This window comes from Epargyreus clarus, unplaced genomic scaffold (assembly GCF_041222505.1).
Source record: "Epargyreus clarus isolate Ecla_fem2 unplaced genomic scaffold, WU_Ecla_fem_2.2 ptg000035l, whole genome shotgun sequence".
Lineage (NCBI taxonomy): Eukaryota > Metazoa > Arthropoda > Insecta > Lepidoptera > Hesperiidae > Epargyreus > Epargyreus clarus.
Window position 1 is genome coordinate 9,392,990 of NW_027332240.1, and position 26,075 is coordinate 9,419,064.

The 26,075-nt window shown below is 37.1% G+C and overlaps 1 protein-coding gene across 4 annotated transcripts in view; it reads left to right on the plus strand.

Moving 5' to 3' along the window:
* The window catches only part of LOC140756452 (uncharacterized), a 105,654-nt gene that overhangs the window by 66,784 nt on the left and 12,795 nt on the right, over positions 1–26,075 (plus strand). For 3 of the 4 annotated variants that reach the window (XM_073091963.1, XM_073091964.1, XM_073091965.1), the window contains exon 1: positions 14,214–14,365. The exons of the other annotated variant lie outside the window; for it this stretch is intronic. The gene's annotated coding sequence lies outside the window, so the exon portion shown is untranslated. Of the gene's footprint in view, positions 1–14,213; positions 14,366–26,075 lie in introns of those variants that run through there. 4 annotated transcript variants of the gene reach the window in all.

The following is a 26,075-nucleotide window of genomic DNA, read 5'->3' on the forward strand; positions in this document are numbered from 1 at the left end:
AACGATCACATAGGAGTCTCCATGCGACATTATAATTGATGGACGAAAACTCAATGGATGAAATAACCACCGCAGCGGAACCCTCCAACGACGCTCGTAAATAATGGAATTTATTTACATCGTCAATGTCGTCATTGTCGTGTATGAGGCTAGTGAAAGTATCCCTAAATTCTAGCCAATTATTAAACGAACCAGTAAATTTTGGTATCTGTATGGTAGGCAACTTGACAGGATTTAGCTTCCCACTACGTGATCCGCAATCGCTAGGCAAGGGTACTTGGGTTCCTTTGCAATTTTCAAGCATTTCGCGCGCCTGACTCATTGTTTTATAATACCTATTCTCAAATTCTTCTCGTTCCTCTAATTGTTGATCAATATTTTCAGCTATACATTCTAATCTGGTCTGAATCTTATCGTATTGGGCATACAATGAGTTTAACCTATTCAAACGCAATTCTAACTCACCTATGTCCTTAGAGCTCGGGGGTCCAAGGGATTTCAGAAATCCAATAAAAATTGTAACCTGACCTTTGTAACTGCTACGTTTCTTTGTTAATTCAGAAAATTCCTTTATTAATTCGCTTTTCTCAGACATTTTTGGGAGTCAGCTGCACAACCCTGGAATTAGTATATGAATATACAATTATTTTACAGTTCCAATATGTGGTTACGTTTAACCACTAAATTAACCTAATAATAAGATATCTATATGTACAATAAATAACCAAGTTCAACTGTATTGGCTAACTAATTAACAATTTGTAAAATTCATTCAAGAATTTATGTTTCAATTATTTTAATAATGTTACAATTATATATAAAATAACAATTGGCTAGTAGATAACTTATCTTACAACCTTAACACTATTGTAGCAAGGTAATAGGAACTTATTTCTAAGAAAATCTTTGATTCAAACTATAAAACAAGTAACAACAATTAGAAGTAATGTACCTACTCAATGAGAAGTTGTAATTAATGAAATTAAAGGCATACAACCATGGATTTAATAATAATGTAAAGTAATATAATGTGTCCTACTAACAAAATGTTTAAGAATTTTACATTAATTTCTTTTAAATATATTTCTAATAAATATAGTTTACTTTTTACTTAGTGCTTACAAAATATTAAACCAAACCAAAGACTAACTGAAAGTAGGCACTTACATAAATCAGTTTATGGACTTCCCTTAACTTGCCTTATTTATTTAAATAACAATGTTTTGACTAAATCTAACAATAAGAGTGAATGTATTTTATATTAAACATAAATTTTAACTTTTTTAACCAAGATTAATATCACAACCTAATAACTCACAATCTTTGTTTAAAATTAAATTTAACTGAGATATTAAACTCAAGGCTAGGGCACAAAATACACAAAAAATACCGACTTTCTCGCGATCCACTCCTCATAAATCCTTTGTCCAGAACAATAACCTCCACATATGAGCTCCACACACGTGGCGAATATTTCTTCCAATATGTGTATATTCCTTTGGCGTAAATCGCTGATCCTTTAATCGCTGATGCGAATCCAGGCCGAAGTTGACCAATGTTAAGGCTCCAGAGGTCAGAAAATTTATAAGACTTGATTTTCGAGGATGACTTTAATTTTAACGTGGATGCCACGAGACAACAGGGACAAGTAAAAATAACAAGATTTTATTAAAGCTAATAGATTTTTGCAGGCGCTAATTAGTTTAGTGGTAGGAAAGATGCTATTGATTAGTAGCAGGCGTAAACAAATATGTATGTATATTATTCGTGACACTGACTAATTTTTGTTAGAAAACAAATGCTAATATTAACTGTGATATGATGAAATTAATCGATGATGTACGTAGGCTGTTGACGATTTTGTAATGTGACATTGGTGCCACAGAAAAGTGCCAGGGTCGGAGGTTTGTGCTAAATTGACCTTAGTGTCTAGAGGTTATATTATGGAATATGAAAATTAAATAAGATGACATTTTATTAAAATTACAGGTAATATTATTACATAAAATATTTTATATAGTAATTTTACTGTTCCTGTCGTGATAGACTCTAAACTTTTCAAAAGGTCTTTGTTAGTTTGCTATCTACATATATGAGGGTGAAATGTTGCAAAAAATGTAAACCGCTTAACCCCGGCCATTTGAGGTATTTATATTTTACACATTTCATTTGGATGACTCATCATCATCAATCCATTACTGTCCCACTGCTGGCCACGGGTCTCTTCTCAGAATGAGAAGGATTTTTGCCGTAGTCCACCGCGCTGTCCAAGTGCGAATTGGTAGACTTCACATACCTTTGAACACTTTTTTTTTAAGATTTCTCGGGTATGCAGGTTTCCTCAAGATGTTTTCCTTCACCGTTTAAGCTAGTAATAATTTTTATAATACGCTCATTACTTTGAATTTTGATTTGGATGAATCTAAATCAAATGTAGTTGAAAGAAAGAAATGAAGGAAAATGTGAAAGAATGAAAGTTTTCTAAGAAGAATACGAAAGATATAAAGTCATCCCTAAAAAGCTTGCTTTTTAATTTTCTAAATATACATTTATTTATCCTACATTTTCCTAACTTAGTACTTCCTATTCCGTTTTCAGTTAATATTTTTAACCAGTTGGTTCTTTAATCTTTTCATAAAGTTTTATTCTTTGAGAAACAGTAATAAAGTGTGATACTGCTACGTGTGCTTACATATAATAATGTAGTTGTAAATTTATTTTACGATATTTTTTACGACTGTACATAAATAATTAACGGCCTGAAATTTTTGACAGTTGATTTATAGTGCGTCATGAATTGTCAAATCTATTAAAATATTTATGTGAAGGCTTTGTCAATGAACCATAGGCCTTTACCAGTAATCAAATGACCGCACCTATTTCTGCTTATAAACTTATACTATGGTTTTGAAGTTGGAGTAGCAAACAAACTTAAAATCATGGACTGCATGCCCATGATTTTAAGTGGTCACGCCATCTTAAAAATGGGTAGTTAACTACAGAGAGGTTTGTTCTACTTTTAGGTCGGTTACGGAAGATTTGTTATAGATATCTTCAGGATCTATATTGGAACGTTTTGTGTCTTAACCTTTATTCGGGATATAGCAGCTCTTTGTCCCTGTAGTTCCGGGACTAAAATAGGGCTACGGTATCCCCTGCCTGTCGTAAGAGGCGACTAAAAGGGGGCTTCCGAGGTTGCCGGCGGCAAGAGTGAGAGCTCGAACCGCCCGGCTAGCGACCTCGGGAATGACTGCGGTATGTGTGGTCGCATACCGTTGTGCACACCAGACGGTGTGGCGAGCGTCAAGCTCACCTGGGCGGAACCCGACGGGGCACCGCGCTAAGAAGACTCCGGTTGTGTTCCGTTGGAGATCCCGGAGTCCTCTACGCAGCGCTGAGGACGGCCACCGGGGGGGTTTTAGTGCGGTAAGAGTCCCTCATAACCCTGTGTCGCTCCCACGGCACCGAGTACCTTTTGAAGGTTTCCCCCTCGTTATAAAAATAAGGGATGCGCTGTTGTTACAGATGACCTCAACTATTATGGAACGCTCTGTGTCTTAACCTTCTACTACCTTTCATTTCAGGATATAAAATTATATGAATTTAGTCTATAAGCTTCAAATTTGAATAAAATCTGTTAATCTGTTCAAAAACCTTCAAGGCCAACCACCCATGAAAACGAAAATCGATTTCTCGCATTCCGATTATTCTAAAATCGATTACTATAATTACATAATTGGCAAGCCGTGTGATCGTGTGTTTGACATCACTTTCACCGCCAAGTTGTAGGTACGTTTGTGCGTATGTTGTCGCTTTCCTTAAGCTTTTGTATTCAAATCATTTTAGTTAATGTTTATGAATAAATTGGAGTGTCTGTGTGTGCTACCTGACCTTTAAAGTTATACCTAATACTGTTTTGTCATATAGAAGTAGCAGACGAGCATGCAGTCCACCTGATGGTAGGTTGCCACTGCTGCTCATGGGTGTTTGTAATTAATCCCAGATAGAGTCGCCTGAGTCGACCTGAGGTCGCTACAGGTGGGTTGCTAATTCTGAGGTCTACGTTGGAATGCTTCGTATAAGTCTCCTTTTTTCCTATACTCTTACAATTTAGACGAATGGAACGACATCCGACGACATTAAAGCCGGCAGTGTATTGGCGACTCATCTGGTGTTGCAAATGTTCATAGGCGACGTTGACTACTTTCCATCAGGTACCCCGTCTACTTTATTGCTAGGCTCAAATAAAAAACAAAAAGGCATCACATGTGTTTAAAATCTAAGCCATAGCCACAGCATTCGAAAAACATTACCCTCCGCATTTGAGGAAACACTTTCTACACTTTTTTTTCTTTTCTGAAGGTGGTAGAACCCTTTGTGGCTCGACTCCGGCGGCACCATCGCCACACCTATTTCTACCTAATAACAGCAGCTGCAGTGTTAAGCGCTGCTGTGTTCCGGTTTGAAGGGTGTGGTAAGGGAGACAGACTTTTCCGAGGCGTTCCAGCTTAGTCCTCAGGGGTAGCGGCGCACCTGGCCGACCTCAGGTAGGAATATCTAATCCTATCTGGGGTTGATTACAGATGTCCATGGGCGGCAGTAGCCACTTACCATCAGGTGGACAGCATGCTCGTCTGCTACTCCGATATTATAAAAAAAAAAACACTCACAGCATGGATGCCCCACTAGGATGCCACTAGGATAGTTTCGTGGAGACACACAAAGACTGATACACAAACACTCAGACCAGGCCCAGAATAGATATCTAAAGTCATCAGTCAAATATCTTTCTGGCCGGGGATCGAACCCGGAACCCTTTGCGCGTCAGATCAGCTTGGTGACCGCGGCCACGCGGGTCTTCATAGTAAAAAGAATATATAAACATTTTTTTTTTGCTACAGTCCACCTGATGGCCTAGTGCCGTCCATGGAAATCTGTAATCAACCAGATAGGATTAAATATGCCTTCCTTAGGTAGGCCACCGATACGTTCCTGAGGACTAAACTGGAACGCTTCGGAAAAGTACGCAAAGTTGTCAATGGACAGCAAAAGCCATTTACCATCAGCTAGACTGCAGCTCGTCTGCTACTCCTATATTATAAAAAACACGTTTGTAATATATTACCCTTAGCATTGTCGTAAAAACACAATATAAAAACTTTCGGTTTCATCGTATTACCTTTATCTTGAAAACAACGTAATCGATGCTAACCAACGTTTAGCAGTTTTAGATCTTAGAAAGTTTCAGTTGTTTCACCTGTTGCCGTTTGGTCATTATGTTCGTTTTGGTTATATCTCATTAGCGGGTTTACGGAGTATTTTGACTCTATAATTTGCGTAGGAGGCGCCTAACTACATTCATATGTTTTACTACAAACTATTTTGTACTTGTAGACAGAAACAAGAATGGAATTGTGGATGTCATACATGTAGCAAACACATAAATATTTAATATTTTGTGTAGCTATTTAAATACCCTACACGATTCGACGAAACCCAAAGCCTTATGGGAGAAGCAGACGAGCATGCAGTCCACCTGATGGTAAGTGGCTACTGCCGCCCATGGACATTTGTAATCAACCCCAGATAAAATTAGATAAACCTACCTGAGATCGGCCACAGATGCGTCGCTACCCCTAAGGACTAAGCTGGAACGCCTGGGAAAAGTTTGTCTCCCTTACCACACCCTTCAAAACGGAACACAGCACCGCCTAACACTGCTGTTATTAGGTAGAAATAGGCGTGGCGGTGGTGCCGCCGGAGTCGAACCACAAAGGGTTTTACCACATTTTGTCTTCGCCTAAAACATGAATTTATTCGCTAAGTCATAAATAGAAATGTAATTTCTGAACATAAGCAAACCTTTCAACAATCATACATACACGTGTCATAAACACCCAGACCCGCAAAATCATATACCTCATTGAATTCTCTATTTGATACCTCAACACATTGTAAGGTTATATTAATACAGACTCGAAAAAAATATCTTAAAAAATGTTTCGATGTTTTTATATTGGTTCTCCACTATTCGTGTCATTTTTATGCAGTTCACCTGATGGTAAGTGGCTACTGCCGCCCATTGACATTTGTAATCAACCCCAGATAGAATTAGATTCCTACATGAGATCGGCCACAGTTGCGCCGCTACTTCTGACGACTAAGCTGGAACGCCTCGGACAACTATGTCTCCCTTACCACACCGTCAGTCGCAGTAGTCACAACTGCCCCTATTTCTGCTTTCTGAAATTGATATAAGCTAAATTCTTCGGTTCTAAATTCGACGGTTGTGGTCAGGCAGGTACACACATTCCAACTTACATAGTCTTCAGGTTAAAGTCGTTCGATCTAATCCCATTTGGAGGTGGTAGAAATTTATCTGTGGTTGATTATTGATGTCCAACTGATCATAGGCGGCAGTGGCTACCAGCAGAGTGCTTCTTAGTTACTTCTATATCTTCCTCTTCCTCTACCTAAGGGTTGTTCACCTTTAACATTTTTTTATTTATATGGCAACACAACGTTTGTCGGATCAGTTAGTTATATAAAAAATACTATAAATAGAGTCGGTTACATATAATAATTATTATGACAACATCTATGCGTCCTAATTTGTAATTATTACATAAAACATACATTATTTATAAACATAACATGTTATTAAAGCCTAAATAAAATTATTCTATGTTGAAAACAATTATGTTGCCTCATAGAGAAATTCGGTTATCAAAAAAGATTGTACAATTAAATTTTGTGGTTGTAAATGCAGAAACATAATTTTATAGCAGCTAACATAAAATTTACATACATTTGCAATTCTGTGTTTATTATTAGATAGTGAAAAATATTTAATATTTTCTTTAGTTTACACATTTATTGTTTTATGTAATAGTGGTTACACCCGGCCGTGCTGGTTCATCGTTGTGAACCCATTACTGTCCCACTGCTGGGCTTAGGTCTCAGGGTGCGAGGGGTTTAAACCATAGTCCAGCACATTGACTAATAGCGGATTGGTAGGACTTTACACACCCTTAATAACTTCTTTCAAGGATGTAGAGTGTAGGTCACAAGGTTTTCTTTCACCGTTTAGTTGAAAGGAAATTGTAAGGTGGAGGTAAAGGAATTGTAATTATCACTAATAATTAATTTTGTAATAAGTACCTATATATCTTGCATGAGTTCACAAGGATATATTTGAGCCGATAGGGACATCAAGCTCAGAGGATTCCGCAATGGACATACAAAATTTGGATGGGCACCGAGGGGATTTTTGGAGGATAAAATCCCACACAACCCAGTAACGCTCCCACGGCACCGGGTGCATCTTGAAAATTTTCCCCCGTTATTAAAAATGCCAAGTACTTACCACAAAAAAACTGTTCTCTATTTTGTAGCTTCAGCGTAAAAAGTATCTAAAACATTAAAAAGTTCAAGCCACTTTATTGTCTACTTTTCGTATTAGTATTGCAGCGACAAACATACGGAAGCCAAATTTTTATATACGTAATATAGTGAATGGACTGGATTAAAATCGGTATATTAAATGACCACTCCATGGACATCTGCAGTCAACTTTAAATAGAACTTGAATTAGAATTAAAAACTCATATGAAAACAATTTCAAGTTTATAGTCATGTTATAAATAATATTAGATATGATATCTACTTATACAGATATATGGTCGAAATTCGTAGCATTGTAACCTACTTATCTGAGAGTTGTAACTATTTTTAGAGTTCCATATGAAAACCAAAAAAATCCTATAAGGATCACTCGTGCGTCTGTCACAGCCACTTTGTTTCGAAACTATTGGACAAAATAAGTTAAAATTTGGTATTTTTATTCCTTTTTGTGACCATAGGTGAAATGACAAAGGTGAAGGTATAAGTTTCAACTGAATTTTGAATTGGGGGTAAGTTTTGGGGGGGGGCGAAATTAATAATTAAAAACATAGGACTAAGTTGGAACGTCCTTGTGTCTTGCCAAATACCTAATTTCTTCCATGTAAGACGTTGTACAAAGTTTTTCTTCTGTCGGGTCAATCCACGAAGTTATCTACTTTTTATAATAATGTGTTTGATAAGTAAAATTAAAAGATACTTCACCACATTGAAATGGCATGAAGCCACAAAAGGACGATTTTATCATTTATTGCTTGAATTCTTAACAAATAAAAACATTTCAGAGAAACGTATAAATAACTAAATAAATTACGTAATAAATAAATAACATTTTAGGAACATTTTAGAACGGAAACGTGGCACAACTTTTTTCATGCAACAATTTCAATTCTCGAAACTGGTTACACTTTCTTGTTAGTCATCGATCTATGTATTTTACTCATCTAATAATAATGTAGTAATAAGTTAGTGGTGGTAAGTGATGGTAAGTGGCTACTGCCATTGGTAGACAATAAAATAAAAACCCTAGATATGATGAGACTCTTACATCAGGTTGGCTACAGAAGTGTCGCTACATCGGAAGACTAAATTGGAACGCCTCGGAAAAGTTGGTAGTGTTGGTACCCATGTCTAACCCCTCACCACACACGATGCACCACCTTTTTTTTTCTTCTTGAGGGAGAAACCTTCAAAAGGTATAGTCCGCGCCAAACTTCTAGTCCGCTCTGAAGTTAATACACTAACGCAGCTATGTACCCGCGGGGGAGAGTGGGCAGCGGAGAGTGCCGGGGAGGTCCTGCGCTGTCCTCGTCCCTCTGATATCTACAATTTGCTGTAGCGACGCGACTCGTTTCTATATTCGGAACGGACTAGCAGTTTGGCTCGGACTATACTCGGTGCCGTGGGAGCGACGCGGGGATATGTGGGATTTTTACCGCACTAAAACCCCCCTGGTGGCCGTCCTTAGCCCTGCGTAGAGGACTCCGGGATCTCCAAAGGAAAGCAACCGGAGTCTTCTCAGCGCATTGCCCCGAGACCGATCTCCAGGTGAGATTGAATCATCACAGGTGGTAGTTGCTTTGACATTCAAAAAGTGATCTGTAAAGAACCTATTTTGAATAAAAAATTTTGATTTGATTTGATTTGATTTGACACCGTCCGGTGTATACGACGGTACGCACCTGATGCACCACCTATCTTGTTTTTTTTTTTTTGGTTTCGAGGGGGAAACCTTCAAAAGGTACCCGACGACGTGGGAGCGACGCCGGGCTATGTGGGATTTTTACCGCACTAAAACCCCCCCGGTGCCCGTCCTCAGCGCTTCGTGGAGAACTCCGGGATCTCCGATGGAACACAACCGGAGTGCTCCGAGCGCGATTCCCCGGTTGGGCTCTGCCCAGGGGAGCACTTTACGTTCCTCCCGCACACCTGGTGTTTACGACGGCATGCGACCACACATACCGCCGTCCTTCCCGGGGTTGCTCTCCGGACGGTTCGAGTTCCCACTCTTGCCGCCGGCAACTCCGGAAGCCCCCTTTTAGTCGCCTCTTACGACAGGCAGGGGATACCATAGTCCTATTCTAGTCCCGGAACTACAGGGACAACCTGATGCACCACCTAAACTGGTGTTATTAGGTGTGGAAATACGAAAAGAGAAATAGGTGTGGTGTTAGAGCTTTTGTAGTTAAATCACGAAGTTTCCACAATTGCCTACTAACCAAACATTCGTTGCTCAATGCTTACAAAGCCTGCTTTTACAATCCAGCTGCAACATTACATTGTACATAATATATGACTATCAATAGAGAATTCAAGTTATCTATTCACACAGTAATTTAACCAAGAACTTTTCGACTATTGTTTATGTCATTGACGAAACCTACTGATTCTTAGCGGCTCTAAAACATTGGCTATATTCACTGTTAAGTACTGCTTAAGGTGTGTGTCCCACAGAGGATTTTGAAGACTTTTTTTGGTGATATTGTAGAGGAATGCTGGTGTGCCTTTTATTTGCCTACATCACCCTTTCTTCATCGCACCATACGCTAAACGATGAAGTTCCATCCACATCAACTGGACCCGTGTTGGGTATCCACGATTCGGTCTGCACGGTAAATGATCATGCGTGCAAATTGTGGAATGAACTTCCTCCTGAGGTATTTCCTGAGTGCTATGATATGGAGCTCTTCGAGAGGGGTGCAAAAAGTGCTCTCCTTCAAAGGCGATGCATTGGCGACTCCTCTGGGGTTGCATGTGACGGTGACCGCTTTCCCCCAGGAAGCCCGTATGCCTTATCGTTAGGTATAGATATAAAACATAGCCTTCAGTTGTTGTAAGTAATTTGTTACAATTGTTTAGTTATATGTTTAATAGCCGAGGACTTTTAAAACACTCGGTGGTTTGACTAGAGCAGCACTACTGCCACATCTATTTCTTGGGACTACTGCCGTCTACAGATATCTGTAATCAACCTGAGACATAAGTCCTATCTAAAATCGGCTACAGGTGCATTGCTATACCTGAGGATTAAGTTGGAAAGTCTCGGGTAAGTATGCCTCCCTTACATCCTTCAAGGTGGAACACAGTACTTACTACTTAACCCTACTCTTATTAGGCAGAAATACGTGTGGCGTTGATGCCTTCGAAGTCGAGCCACAAAGCCTTTGATATCAAATGCCTTACATGTTAGGTTTTTCTCTCATGGTGAGACAAACGCCTAAGATATAAGGCAGATAATATTAACAAATTCGTCTTTTGTGTAGAGTCCGTGTTATAAATTATCTTGTCAGCCCAGACTAAAAAGTAAAGACATCGCTTCCGATGCTATATTGTTTTTTTTCTTTGTAATATAGGGGTAGCAGACGAGCTTGCAGTCCACCTGATGGTAAGTGGCTACTGCCGCCCATGGACATCTATCATTAACCCCAGACAAGATTAGATTCCTACGTGAGACAGACTATAGATGCGCCGCTACCCTGAGGACTAAGTTGGCATGTCTTGGAACTTTAAGTTTTATGAATGCGAAACTTTATTTCCTGGTTCAATTCAATGGTTCAATGGTAATACATACAGCATTTTCAACGTTTTCTAAGTTTAATAATAAGAGTTTAATAATAAGTTTAAAAATAGAGTCATTAGAGATTCTTTGTACCTATATAGGTACTAGCTTAGGGCAGTGATAGCCTAGTGGTTAAGAAACTCGGCTTCTCGATCGAGGGGTCCGAGGTTCAAATCCCAGGCACGTATATCTGATTCTTCAAAGTTATGTGCGTATTAGAAATTAAATATCACTTGCTAAACGGTGAAGGAAAACATCGTGAGGAAACCTGGATACCTGAGATTTATAAAAAAAAAATCTCAAAGGTATGTGAAGTCTACCAATACGCACTTGGCCAGCGCGGTGGACTATGGCCTAATCCTTCTCATTCTGAGGGGAGACCCGTGCCCAGCAGTGGGACAGTAATGGGTTTATGATGATGATGATATAGGTACTGAACGCAGTTGACGTCAATATTTTGTATGATGTATTCGTGCATACTATTCAAATGTAGAAATAGATGGATAGAATCTGTTATGCCTTAAAGTTATTTCAGAGGCGAAGTCTACATATTTTGGTCTAAGCTCCTAACTTACTGACCACTAACCTTCAATACTTCTTTGTTGGTGTTTACGTAATTTGTGAAGCGACCCCGACTGGATTGCGAATATCATCAATCTAATGGCGGTTACGTCAATTAATTGACGGAGTAATTGACAATCGTAACAAATTTTAACTTCTACTGCCTCTGTGATTGTCTGTTAACCGGATTAACCGATTTTAATAATATTTAAGCTTCCGTATATCCGTCCTACTTTTTTTATAGGATAGATTTCTTCTCGTATAGGACAATTCTCATGTTTAAATATTCAAAAGTGTTAAATATTCATTACTGTTTTCCTTTTGTTTAAGAAAATTATAGGATTACGTCATAGTCCACCGCGCTGGCCAAGTGCGTGTGTTCACATACCTTTAAACATTTTTTTTTATAAATCTCTCTCTTGTTTCTAATATGCACATAACTTTGGAAAATCAGAGGTGCGTGCCTTTTTTGTTGTACGTGACTTTTACCGCACTAAAACCCCTCCGGTGGCCGTCCTCGGCGCTGCGTAGAGGACTCCGGGATCTCCAAAGGAACGCAACCGGAATCTTGCTGCCCGCAACCCCGAAAGCCCCTTTTAGTCACCTCTTACGACAGGCAGGGGATACCGTAGCCCTATTCTGGTCCCGGAACTACAGGAACACAGATATGCGTGCCTAAGATATACTTAACCTAGGTTAACCACTAGACTATCTCTGCCTGATGATGATGATGATTAAATAAAGACGAAGTAACAATGCAGCTCACAGTCTGCTATCAACCCAATATTTTCCCACTGCTGGGCACGGGTATTCACTCAGAGTAAGAGAGATTTAAGCCATAGTTCATCCCGCAGGCTAAATGCGAATAAATAGACATCCATGACATTTTTTTTAAGAACTCTCGGGCGATTCGAACCTCGGACCTCCCAAGTAATAGTGATACATTTATAAATACATGCAACAAAGTTTTTCCCGTAAAATTTAGTACCGCAGCTAATCAATCCGACAAAAGAATAAGCAATAAAATGTAAACAATGACTCACACATAAACAATACAACAAACACCAAAACTTCGAACATACAACAAGCAAATTACACACGTACATAAGACACATGTTTTATAATTGTATACATTTCCGCTTTCCTGGATTAGGCTCTTTGTGGTTCAACTCCAGTGGTACCAACACCACACCTTTTTGTTGACGAAGGGGAAACCTTCAAAAGTGCTGTGACGACACGGGGTTATGTGGATACTTACCGCACTAAAACTCCGGTGACCATTCTCGACGCTGCGATGAGGACTCCGGGATCTCCGAAGGAACACAACCGAAGTCCTCCAAGCGCGATGCCCCAATCGGGCTCTGCCCTGGGGGGAGCACTTTTGACTCCTCCCACACCATCTGATGTTTACGACGGGATACGACCACACTTACCGCCGTCCTTCCAAAGCGTTGAGGATGACCACCGGGGATTTAGTGCGGTAAAAATCCCACATAACCCTGCGTGGCTCCCACGTCGTCCGGTACCTTTTGAAGGTCCCGGACGACGTGCCCCCTAGAAGGTCTATGGGCTGCAGTAGCCACTTATGTAGCTCATATGAAAATATAGGATATTATACATTGATACAGTAATTGAAATAAATAAAATGTTTTTGTTTTTCTTCCAATCAATTATGCGTATTGTATAATATTGTATCGACTGCTACTGATAAGAAATCATTATGTCGATAAAGAGTCAAGTGATTCATATTTCTTAGAATCATTTACAGATGTTTAACAATAAGTGATATGACTGATTGAAATTTGGTCTCTCAATTCAAGGATCAAATCTTCAGCACCTGTGATTTTTGAAGTTATTTGTGTATTATACGCAATATTTATAAATTATCTCTTGCGTATACGGCGAAGGTAACGCCTGGCATTTCTTAAATAAAATGTTGTCTAAGGTGTGCGAAGTCTACCAATCTGCACTCAACCTGTGCGAACCGTACCCTGCAGAGGACCAGTAAAGGGTGGAATTGATCCTCCGATCTCTACATTGAAGAGCCAAAATTACTCGGCTCGGATCACTGCTTTTATATATTTCACGAGTTATGCGGAAATGTGCTTTGGATAATAGTCGTCGCAAAAAAATATATTAAGTACAATTTTTCTTTGTTTCCATGATCTACAATTTTATCTCGGCTATTTTGGGAGAACACTCACAGTTTACAAGAAAAATGCAAAATCAGATGTTTTTGACTCTACATTTTTTTACACACTTGGGATCGATGGGGACTCTTAACATTTTATTTATCATACTGAAGCCTGTACTTAAGATATTCAATTTTAATCTCTATTGAAATTAATGCAAATTGAAATATCTATGTTAAGTTATTCATGCGCAATTTATATACAACTATAATTAGCGTTACACAGTATTTGTTTAAAAAATAGAAAAAATATTTAATACAATTAAAATAAATTATATTAAGTAATATTAAGCTAAATAAAACACAATCAAAATATTTCCTTCTCAATTAGCCACTTTTCCCCTAACATTAATTACGTTAATTGATGTCAGTTAGCCCCCGATTGTGCGAAGAAGCACCATTGTAAGTTCATCTTCTGCATTGTAACATGTGTTACAAAATGGAGGTCAGCATATAATGGTGGTAGAGCTTTCAAATGATTTAAAGAGGGAGAGTGGTCGGCTCGCGTGCACTCTGTGTTGGGACGCCGTAGACCGCATTCGGATTTTGAAAATTGTTTTTTTTTGCAACTGTCATTTTATTTTTGTTAGTTGCCAGTGTGTGTGTGGTGTTTGATTTGCGTTTGCGGTGCTGTGTGCGGGAAGATTTTGAATGTAAGTGATCTTCATTACTTAGGATAAGACAAATATTAATCAAGCTCTAATCAATTAAAAAGATGTTTCGTACCTTTTTTAAAATATATATTTTGGTTAGAGCCCTTTTTATCTTTCACTGCTGTTTAAAAGTTTATCTCAAATGTCACTTATTTATGTATGTGCCTGTGTATGAAGGGTTGAGGGAATTAACAAAATCTATTATTTTCTATGAATACAGTAAGCATTATTTTACGATTTGTTCCGAATTTGTAATTTTTGCCCGATAATAAATTAACGATTGATTAATGTGGACATGGAACAGACGTCTCAATAGGCTTTTTTTTTAAACTTTTTTTTTTTACTAATTAAATTTATGGCGTCATAAAGTTTATTATAATTATGTTATAGAATGTCTCCTTTATATTAAGTGGCCTGTAAATAGGCATGTAAATACAAATATTTAGTTGCAATTCCGTGAAAATTGCGATGCGATCGCATGCAAGGTCAACGCTTAATATTTTATTTTTTATCTTTGAAGTCGCTTATAATCAAAGAATAACTTAAATTCATTCATTGATCATTAATATTACCTAATAGGCTAATGAATGAAGACAAAATAAATGTTGTAAATAAATGTGTCTTCACAAAAAAAATAAACTCGACTACTAACAACTTTATCTCAAAAATGGTGATACAATAAATACACCAATGATTGGTCACAAATACGCCAATTACCGGACTCATCTCCACCAATAATTGGCCCAACGTTACTCTTACTAGCATATTCCAAATCTCACCAGGAAAAGCAACAGTGCTCTATGCCGCATATTCCACGAGCAGACGTTGCATAAGCCTCGTGAACAGTAAAAACACAAAAGTTGTCTGAATAAGAACTATAAATGATCTAGACCTAACCTAAGTCATAAGTTATTCCCAGCTTCGTCTGAGTAATGACGATTGTGCGGTGCTCACACACTCTCGCTGACGAATTTGATAAAACGTTTAATATTACATTCGAAAATGGCTGGAAGTCGTGGTCGTAATATTATGTGTTACAGTTAGTTAATGTGCATAAAAAGGTTAAATTTAATTTTAAAGTAGTTTTAATGGGTAAAAAAAAAGTAAAATGGGTAATTAATATTTATAATCTCATTCATGGAGAGATGCCTATTCTAAATTCGTGACACCTAAATGAGCTTACAATATTAATAAAAGAGAGAAAGAAAACATTACTTATCGATACTTAAAAAAAGACAAAGAAAATATAAAATTGTAGTCTTCTATTCTTTTAATTTATAGCTAGGAACATTGAGTCACCATTCGATACATATTTTTTATTTTTATTCTTATACCATGTATGTTTTTTTATTGGGCCTTCGATCAACATATTGATCGAAGGGTTAGTTGTTTTACTCATTCACTCGTCTAAAAATATAAAAGTAAAAAAAAACTATTTTTATATGAAATTTTACCAAATTTGAAACAACACTACTTTTCCTCAATGCTTTAATTTATCATCAAATAATTGTTTTAATTACTTAATATGCAATTTTAGATTGTTATTTTTTTAACTATAATGACTAAACCTGCAACTAATCATTACAAGGAAAAATAATAAAAAAAAAACAACACAATATGCCTGTTGTAAAATATAATGAAGAAATAAATTGCAGCCAAATATACATTGCGAATGCACAGAGCACTAAAACTATTGCAAACCACATTATTTCTGTTACATCAAATATGTAATGAGCAATTAAATTTGCAAATCGTGACAATGGCTTGAGAAAGAGATATAATCACATGAAGATATAATCACAGGATGAAATTTCATGTTTTTATGATACTTTTTAACAAACACATTCGCACATAGCAAGGCCCTCTGAGTTACTGTAACTATTCAATAATTTGTACATTCACATCCTTTATTATCGGTAATATATATACAATTGCGTTATACAAATAAATTATATTAAATATATACTGTGCCTTAACTGTATTATACAAAAAAATACAGATACATACATACATATAAAAGAAATAACTCATTAATTTAATTACTATTAAATATCACAAAACCACGGGATTTGAGGCACTTCAAATAATGAAGTCGGTTAAAATACAATTTCAACATAACTGCTGATCCTGTTATATAAAACAAGCAATATTTTATAAATACTATAAATATTTCTTATTCATAAAATGTTAAAAGATTCGGCACTTCACAACACCTGTAGACATATTTTTGTCATCTACTCGTATCATATTTAATTAAAAATTTACATAAAACGACATGTAATGATATTTATGTCACAATGCAAGCGTAAGCAACTTTACGTCATAACATACGAATTATATACCTCCAATATACTTTATTACTAGTATATACTTTTTGAAATAGTAACTACAATAAAACAGTTTCGTCACTGGAAAGGTTAAAAGTCTAATCTGCAAAGTGGCCCCTTTGCGTGTTAGACTTTTAATTTTTCAAAAAAAGATTTATTTCTTTGATTTAGCCAACATAATTATTTTCCGGTTAATTCTTCTCCGCCACGAAACGCTCAATATTACAAACTTCAACTTCATTGCCAAAATTAGTCACATTTCGTCCGACAAACCGTTCGTTCGCGTTCATCATACCATTACAGCAACCTCATCAGTAGTGTGTTGTGATACGAAACGTGACAATAGCCTGAGAACGATGATATCGGGGGCAACCACTGACATAATCACAACCGTTATATTAGTGTGTTTCGGAAATCGCGAGTGCAACGTTATTAACGTTATAACGTTTAAGCTTGCTGTTATTATGATTGAATGTTATGTTATTAGCATCATTAAGCCGATAATTATGTGTTAAAGGTTACATTTTAATTTTGTGTTAAGAGCTGTCTCGGAGTTTGTAAGAGTGGTCTCGGAATATTTTTTAGTTTAAACTTGTGTTATATAAATATAATTGCGGTTATTAAGTATTATCTATGCATATGTTAGACTATCGACTATCGATTATAGCTGTTATCATTGGATATCAATCGTTAAATATTGTAAAAGGCTTTATGGCTTATTTGAAATCCAATGAGAGTTCGCCTCTTTTGCGTACCATTTAATTTACGTGGAAACAACGCGGTGGAATGCCGAGTCGTGAAGACTTGTTCCCAGCTGTGGAATACAATAAAGGTTAGCTTCAGAGCCTAGTGGTTAAGAAACTCGGACCACTTGATCGAGGGGTCCTAAGTTCAAATCCTAGGCACGCACCTCTGATTTTTCAAAGTTAGGTGCATATTACAAATTACTGCATTACCCTGAAAAACCTACATCCCTGAGAAATCTTTAGAACTAGCATGGTTTGACCAAGAAGGTACCAACGTCACATGTATTTTTAGCATAAAGCAGTTCTGCGTTTTGATCGGTAAAATTGGCACTTTTTAAAGTATTTTGTGTATTTAAGTTACTCTGTTTTTTGCTTATATCATTGTAATCCTCTGAGTATTTTCATAACTTATAACTTCAAAACGTCATCAATAAATCGAACCGGACAAATTACTAGATTCCTTCCCTATCACGAATCATAATTTAGGAAAGCCCTGCAGGTAACTGTAGTTATGTTATTTTCTTCAGCGGAAGTTATTGCGGCAGATTGTGTTTGATTTTTGGTTCCGTACAGGACGGAACCCTATTATTACTAAACCTATTCCATCATTCATCTCTTTGGCCTTTAAGGGCCCTTTTCCGGACACACCGATTTGTGTCCGCATATACACATCTTGCATCTTAGCGTTAAATAGACCCTTTTTTTGTCATGAATGCCTTAGGCAAGCAGATCGTGAATAGTCCCCGTAAAACTGCTAGCCCGCTCTGTATATTGTATGACTACACCTGCTCGCAACAACTTCAAAACGGACTAGCAGTTAATTCACATGTGCGGGTGTCGAAATCTATCCCGTTGTTATTGCGTCCGGCCAGACCGAAATAAATGTGTATAATATATTTATGGTTATATAGTCCTCGTCAACCCATTACTGTCCCACTTCTGGGCACAGGTTTCTCTTCGAAGTGAGAGAGGTTTAACATAATCCACCGTGATGGCCAAGTGCGAATTGGTAGACTTCACACACATTTGAGTTCTTTCTAAAAGACTCGCGTGCAGGTTTCCTCACGATGTTTTCTTTCACCTTCACAAGTAATAATTAATTTCTAACTTGCATATAACTTTGAAAAATCTGTTTCCATTTTCACTAACCTGTTCATATTTATATTAGTAGGTACATAAGTATTAGATTAAAATACTCGTTACTCTCCGCTTTCTTCTGATGAATACTCAAAAAGCCCATAAACACTGTTTAAGTGTTCACACAATTTTGTTACGGTACCCTAAAATGCGTGAAAAATTAATACTAATACGCCGAGAACAGAATGCAAAAATAATACCAATTAACTATCCATATTCGTTTAAAAATTTCACGCTCTTTTATTTGTACTTTCACTGGATTTTTCACAAAACTTTCGATTGTTTTGGCTAAACGCTTTCGTTGATTGCTCACGCCATCTTTGGTCAACCTGGGTTCATGTCGTGATGGTAGTCTTGTTTTATCAAGTTGATCTGTACCTTTAACAGTAGTTTCCTTTTTTTAATATTGGAGTAGTAAACGTGCAATGCTACTTTTAAGTGGCTAATGTCGCCTATGGACATCTGTAGTCAACTACAGATAAAATTAGATTCGTACCTAAGATCGGCCTCAAATACGTAGCTACCTCTAAGGACTAAGTTGGAATGCCTCGTATCTGGCTCTTCCTTACCACCCTACATACCCTTCAAAGCAGAGTAAACATTGCAAGGTAGAGCTATTGCAAGGTAGATGGTGTCTCCCGAATCCACGAAGGGTTTTACTGCTTGCTGATGCACTTTATACACTTAGAGTTGTATCAAGTATCTATACTACTCGTACTTCTAAGATTAATCATAACATACTTACATATATGATAAATATATCACACTTTTTGTATTTACCTAAATGTTTTGCCATAATGTTGGCGCTAAAGGCAAAGAAAGATTAATACCTACATAAAACTCACATACCTATTAACCTAATTCTTTCATTTGGATCACTGCTTGGTCCGGGATTAAACCCCGAACACGTGGATTCAGATCGGTATGTTAATTTTTGCACACCGCGCAATATTATAATCGTTGTGATTAAAAATATTGTATATCTTATCTATCTTAAACATTACATGGAGTTTCCCTAATATGTACGCGCCCTTACATCATTAGTCCAAAAGATGACAATCATCAAAGTCATCACTCACGCGATCTGTCATAATTTACGGAATTACCGGAATATATTTTATTATGTTAGTCTAGCTGCAATTTTTATTGTGAAATACTCATTTACTATGAACCTATTGAACCTATCATAGGATGTTACATTGTGTGATTATGTTCTATTTGTGTACAAGATGGCGTTGCTTACATCGTCATACATTACTGTCCCACTGCTGGGCACTGTCTTCTCTCAGAATGAGAAGGATTAGGCCATATTCCACCGCGCTGGCCAAATGCGTATTGGTAGACGTCACATACCTGTGAGATTTTTTTTGATAAATCTCAGGTGTGCAGGTTTTCTCTCGATATCTTCCTTGGCCGTTAAAGCAAATGAAAATTCATTTGCAAACACTTTGAAAAATCACAGGTGCGTGCCTCGGATTTGTACCTCAGTCCCCTCGATCGTTATGCCGTCAATTCTACCACAACTGATCAGTTTTTACAGTCACATATATAAATGGCACTTATATGAAACTGAAACACGTGTGTGAATGTAGACACTAGAAACATGTGGATAAATACTATGAATATGAAAACAGTGAACAGAGGCGCCGATGGTACCAACTTGCGCGACTAATAGGGGTTCTATTTTTATTTTGTTGGTAACTTTTGTTTCGAGACTGCAACCGCTGCAACTTCATACTGTAACTTTCGTGTGACGAATCTTAAAATTTCACTCTCATCATTTTTTCATAACGCACCTAAAGAAGTATAACTTCAAAAAGAATAATTTTGCAATACTTATAGGCAACATATTATAAGCGAAGTGTAGAGCTCACTACATTGCTTAAGGCTTTGTAAAGAGAAGCGTACATTGAGAAATTGATGCTAGCGACAGAATTGCTTCCTTTGTAACAGAAGTTTCCCTTTTGTTGATGATTGATTGACTTTATAAATATGTGTGGTGTGGTCATATAGTTGGACACGATTCCGGGTTCGATCCCGGGCAGTACATTTTTAAATTAAAGTAGCAAATAAATGGTAAATTCATAACTAATTATATTATAAATGGCCATCAAATGGACTGTAAGTTTTTTTTATAATATTGGAGTAGCAGACGAGCATGCAGTCTACCTGATGGTAAGTGGCTACTGCCGCCCATGGACATCTGTAATCAACCCCAGATTGGATTAGATACCTGAGGTCGGTCACGGATGCGCCGCTACCCCTGAGGACTAAGCTGGAACGCCTCGGAAAAGTGTGTCTCCCTTACCACACCCTTCAAACCGGAACACAGCAGCGCCTAACACTGCTGTTATTAGGTAGAAATAGGTGTGGCGGTGGTGCCGCCGGAGTCGAACCACAAAGGGTTCTATCACCTTCAAACTTTAAGATTAAATATTCTTATCTGAGATCGGCCACAGGAGCGCCGCTACTCCTGAGGCATAAGCTGGAACAATTCGGAAAAGTAAGCGGTGTCAAGTGGACTAGCTATAATGTCACTATCTACGTATCATTTGTGATGCGCCAGCACCACTCAGCCATAGGGAGATTGTATAACGTATACAATTGTGTAACTTGTAACAGCATCGCTAATTGTAAGTACCTAATATTTTAAGTACCTAACTATTGGTTACAGACCCATAGAATCTGTGTCATACACGACGTTACTTAATAACATGCTTACTTGTTCATTATAGAATAACTTTGTGCCTTTAAGTAATAACTTTTCTTACGATCGTAGGTATAAAGGCGGTAGATCCCTTTGTGGTTAATACTGCTTAATACAGCAGTGTTAAGCACAGCTGTGTTCTGGTTTGAAGGGTGTGGTAAGAGAGATATATGTATTTGAGAGATTTCAACTTAGTTCTCAGTCCTCTGTGGCCGATCTCAAATAGCAATCTAATCTTATTTGGGGTATGTAAAAAAATCAAGTAAATGTGTTGACTGCTTTGGCATCCTGCGTGGCGGAGCGGTCAGCATACCGGTCTCACGCACAAAGGGGTCCCGGGTTCGATTCCTGATCAGATAAATTTGAGTATTTGTTCTTGGTCTGGGTTATTCGTTTTTGTGTGAGTCCATGACACCCACGAGTATAATAAGCAACTTTTTTTTGTAATCCGACTGCCAAGTAAGGATTATGTTTTTTACTTTTTGAGTTTTGCGGATACGAGCGTACGGAAATCGATTTTGTGAAAAGATTATCAAGTGATACGACGTTGTGGTATGTAGAAGTATTTCTAGACACCATATATCGTTAAATGCCATAGGTCCAAGGCGACGGGACCAGTTTTCTAGCCTTGTGAGACCTAGAACTTTCCCTGCGACCTGTGACCTGAGTGATGAGGTTTCTCCATTGAATTACCATAGGATACATTAAGATGAGTACAGACAATCTTAATCCTTTTTTATCAGATGAAATTAGTAAATAAACGTGCAGTTGTTATCATAAGTGGTAAGAGACGATGACCTCAGGTGGTAGAAGTCTTTGTGGTTCGACTCCGGCACCACCGCTATACCTAGTTCTGCCTAATAACAGCGTTAAGCTTGTGGTAAGGGAGTCATACTTTTCCGAATCGTTTCAGCTTAGTCCTCAGGGGTAGCGACGCATCTGTGGCCGACCTCAGGTAGGAATCCTATCTGGGGTTGATTACAGATGTCCATGGGCGGTAGTAGCCACTCACATCAGGTGGATTGGATACACGTCTACTACTCCTATACTTAAAATAGTGACCAACTACTTGTATTACAGGTTCTACTTGAAGTTGATCACAGATGCGTCATCACTTGAGGACTAAGATTACGTCATATGTAAGACAGCCAGTATTCACACCTTTCCACCGAAGAATTCCTTCACACTAGAAATAGGTATAGCGGTAATACCTCCTTGGTTGAATCATACTGTCTCTACCGCTTTTCAATTAAAACTTCAATACTAATAGTAATTATTTTAGTAAACGATTTATCACCAGTCGTCAATAGAACATTAATTACTAATTAATTTTGATTAATGATTACGTCATGAATTTTGCTATGCCATTGATTGATTATAGGTTAAGGGCTTTCAAATAGTAAAGCTCTGCATTATTATGTCATAGGGCAAGTGTTTACATTCATAAAGAACACTTCGTGGTTCGTTTCCGGAGGCACCGCCGCGGCCGTCACACCTTTTCTCTCTTTTAAGAACTGTGTTAAACGCTGCCGTTTTTTGTTTTAAAATACTTATACGAGGCGTTCCAATTTAGTCCTCCGACTAACGCATCGCGCGACTTGAAGGACTTGAATCCTATCTAGGGTCGATTACAGATGTCCATAGGCCGTAGTTACCAATTATCATCAGGTGGACTGCAAATCGTTTGCAACAGAGGTTGCAGACGATTGTAATAGAAATTACCTATATAAAAAAATCGTTAGTAAGTAGATATTTCTTAAGTAAGATTTGATTGGAATGTAAGATAAAAATAACAACGCCATTAAACTAATCATATTATTATAATAACACCATAATAAGCCATTACAAAATTTGAATATGGAAGCGTAAACCGTTACTTTAAATGGACCAATCGTGAGCGTTTCCAATTAGCCAATCGTGACGCTCCTTCAATTAGCCAATCAGGAAGCAGTATTTGCACGTTACGTCTTCTGAAAATGAGCGCTTATTTGAGCTCACTGTTTGACATAATGAGCTGGTTGACTAGTTGTTTGCGACTTCGTGATTTGTTTCCTTAGTAAGATGTTTGGGAATTGAGTTTGTGATGTAACAATATGCATATTATCCGTCATTTGTTAAGTGTAACATACCTTAAATACCTTTGGGAATCCTTTGATTTTAATAAAATTGTATAGGAGCATGCAGTATTTAGAGTTAGACCTGCATACACCTTATCACACTGTTTATGGATGGATGGTTGGACGTCAAATTGGATGATAGTCATGGGCATCGCCTTACCTTTGCTAAAGAGTTTCAAAAACGGTGCCTTAATGAACGTACATGAAAAAGGGTCGGCTAATTACTGACAATAATCTGCCCCTTATGGGGGGAAGGGGGGTAGAGGTCTTGATTCCCCAACCGTCCAATAGTTCTATCTTAGGTTGAACACAGATGCGTTCGACACCTGAGGGCACAGTTGGATTTTTTTTTCAGTTTGCGTAGCGAGCTCACTTTTATTCTTCTGAGATACACTAAAACTGTTACTGTTATTAGCCCTGGTTACCAATTGAAACCAAATGTACACTAAAACCTAGCCACATAACTTATTCTTATACTGAACAGCAATCGTGTAATTCAGAGCACTGGTTCTCAAGTTATAACCGCACAAACAGACAGACAGACTAAGAGACATTATTTCCTAATACACCACATCATAAATCAAATATAACTATGTATTCAAGCCTTCACAAGTGTCTAAGTGAAGTTTTTAGGTCAACAGAACCGCAAACACTAGATGCGTCAATTATTTATTTACTGAGTTATATAAACATCTCATATTCTTGAGATATTGCTAAATCTAAATCTAATTTGCTTGGCAAATAGTCTAGGTCTAGATTTTGACAAGTCTTTTGTACACTTTTTAAAAGGATTTTCGTGTTTTTATGTCATAGGCTATGTTATTGATAACACGACTCTACAAAAAAATTTTCGTTCTTTGTCCTAAAGTTTATACTATTATTTTCCAGTTAGTTATGCACAAAAACGAAAAGAAATTACCTTTTTTCGGTATAAAGTTTGCTTTTGTGACATCATGAATTTTGAACAACGCTATCAAGGCCAATACAATGAAAACATGATGGGCGACTATATTTGGGGTTTATTGAGAGAAAGTAGCTATGAACATAAAAGAAAAAGTAAAAGTGTGCACTTTTAAGTTATTTTCCACTTTTCTGTAAGCTAATTTGATAGTAAAACTTAATAAAAATAATAAACATTTTTATTTCAATAGTTTTATTTTCAATCAAAAATTAAAATCCGAGATTTTTGAAAATTTCGTTCAATCAGTCTTCTAAGCACAAAAGCAAAGTTTTTCATGCCATATATTTTTTTTCCGTCTTATTACGACCTAAACTACCGAAATTTAATGCTTTGCAATCAAAGTCAAATTTCATGTTGACCCGTGTAATAGACTCTGGCATTGTTCAGTGACAAAAAATTTGGCATCAGCACCATCTATCGGGTTCAAAATTCTTATATTTGAAACTAGAATCTTGTTATATTTTATTAATATTTAAAATATTGTTATATTATATAATTTATCCTTTTATATTATTTCAATAATTGAAATGTTTTTGTTTTTGAATTATTGTAACAGACTGTATGTAACATGGAAATATATAAATTCATTTGTACATACAGAATACATATTTATTTTTGTTTTAATAATAAGTTTTCATAGTGCGCGGACCAAGTGTATATTAATTTCCACATACTGTGTTTAAACCATACCACATAAAAGTTAATTCCTTTAACGTATTACTTAAAAAATCAAAGACGTTTGGGATTACAATTTCTGACCATGAGATTGAGTCCGAATTTCAAAATTTAAACCCCGATACTATTACTGCTTTTTTCTGTCATATTTCGTGAACTAAACACCACCTTTCCACAACTCACATTAATCATTTACTCGGTTATAAATTAAAACCGACATTCTCATTAAAAAACCAGTTAATATGCTAGTTAATTGGCCGATTTATTTCAGTCGTTTGTTAAAGCCTAGAATGGTGTGTGGGTGGGAACATGTCGTTTTTGTGTGACGGATAACATTGATAACACATTGTTGGTGAACATACATATGTGTACATAGGTTCATGTGTACATGCAGATTTTTTACAATATAAGAATGGCAGACGAGTATGCATATTAAGGTAAGAACCCTTTGTGGTTCGACTCCAGCGGCACCACCGCCACAACTATTTCTGCCTTATAACAGCAGTGTTAAGCGCTGTTGTGTTCTGGTTTGAAAGGTGTGGTAAGGGAGACATACTTTTCCGAGGTGATCCAGCTTAGTCCTTAGTAGCGGTGCATCTGTGACTGATCTCAGGTAGGAAAATAGTCCGATCTGAGGTTGATTACAGATGTCCATGCGGCAGTAGCCACTTACCACCAGGTATACATGCTCGTCTGCTACTTATATTATAAAAATGCATTAGATAGATTGTATATTAATTACAAGAGTGTAAGAGATTCGTACTTCGAAAAACTGAACAATTTTTGCAAGTGTGTTAATGTGTGTTTCCCACAGAAACGACCGTGTTATGCAAAATAAATCATTGCTTGCACTATGTATTGTTCTAAATGTTCTATATGTTCTATATAGCGATTCTACGTACGTACAATATTAATATGATAATATAAGCTAAGTAATATGAAAAAGATTCACTTATTCATTTAATCGTTTAACCATTTATTTGCCATGCATATTACAGTCATAATTATGTATTATATTATACATTGGTATCATATTCATC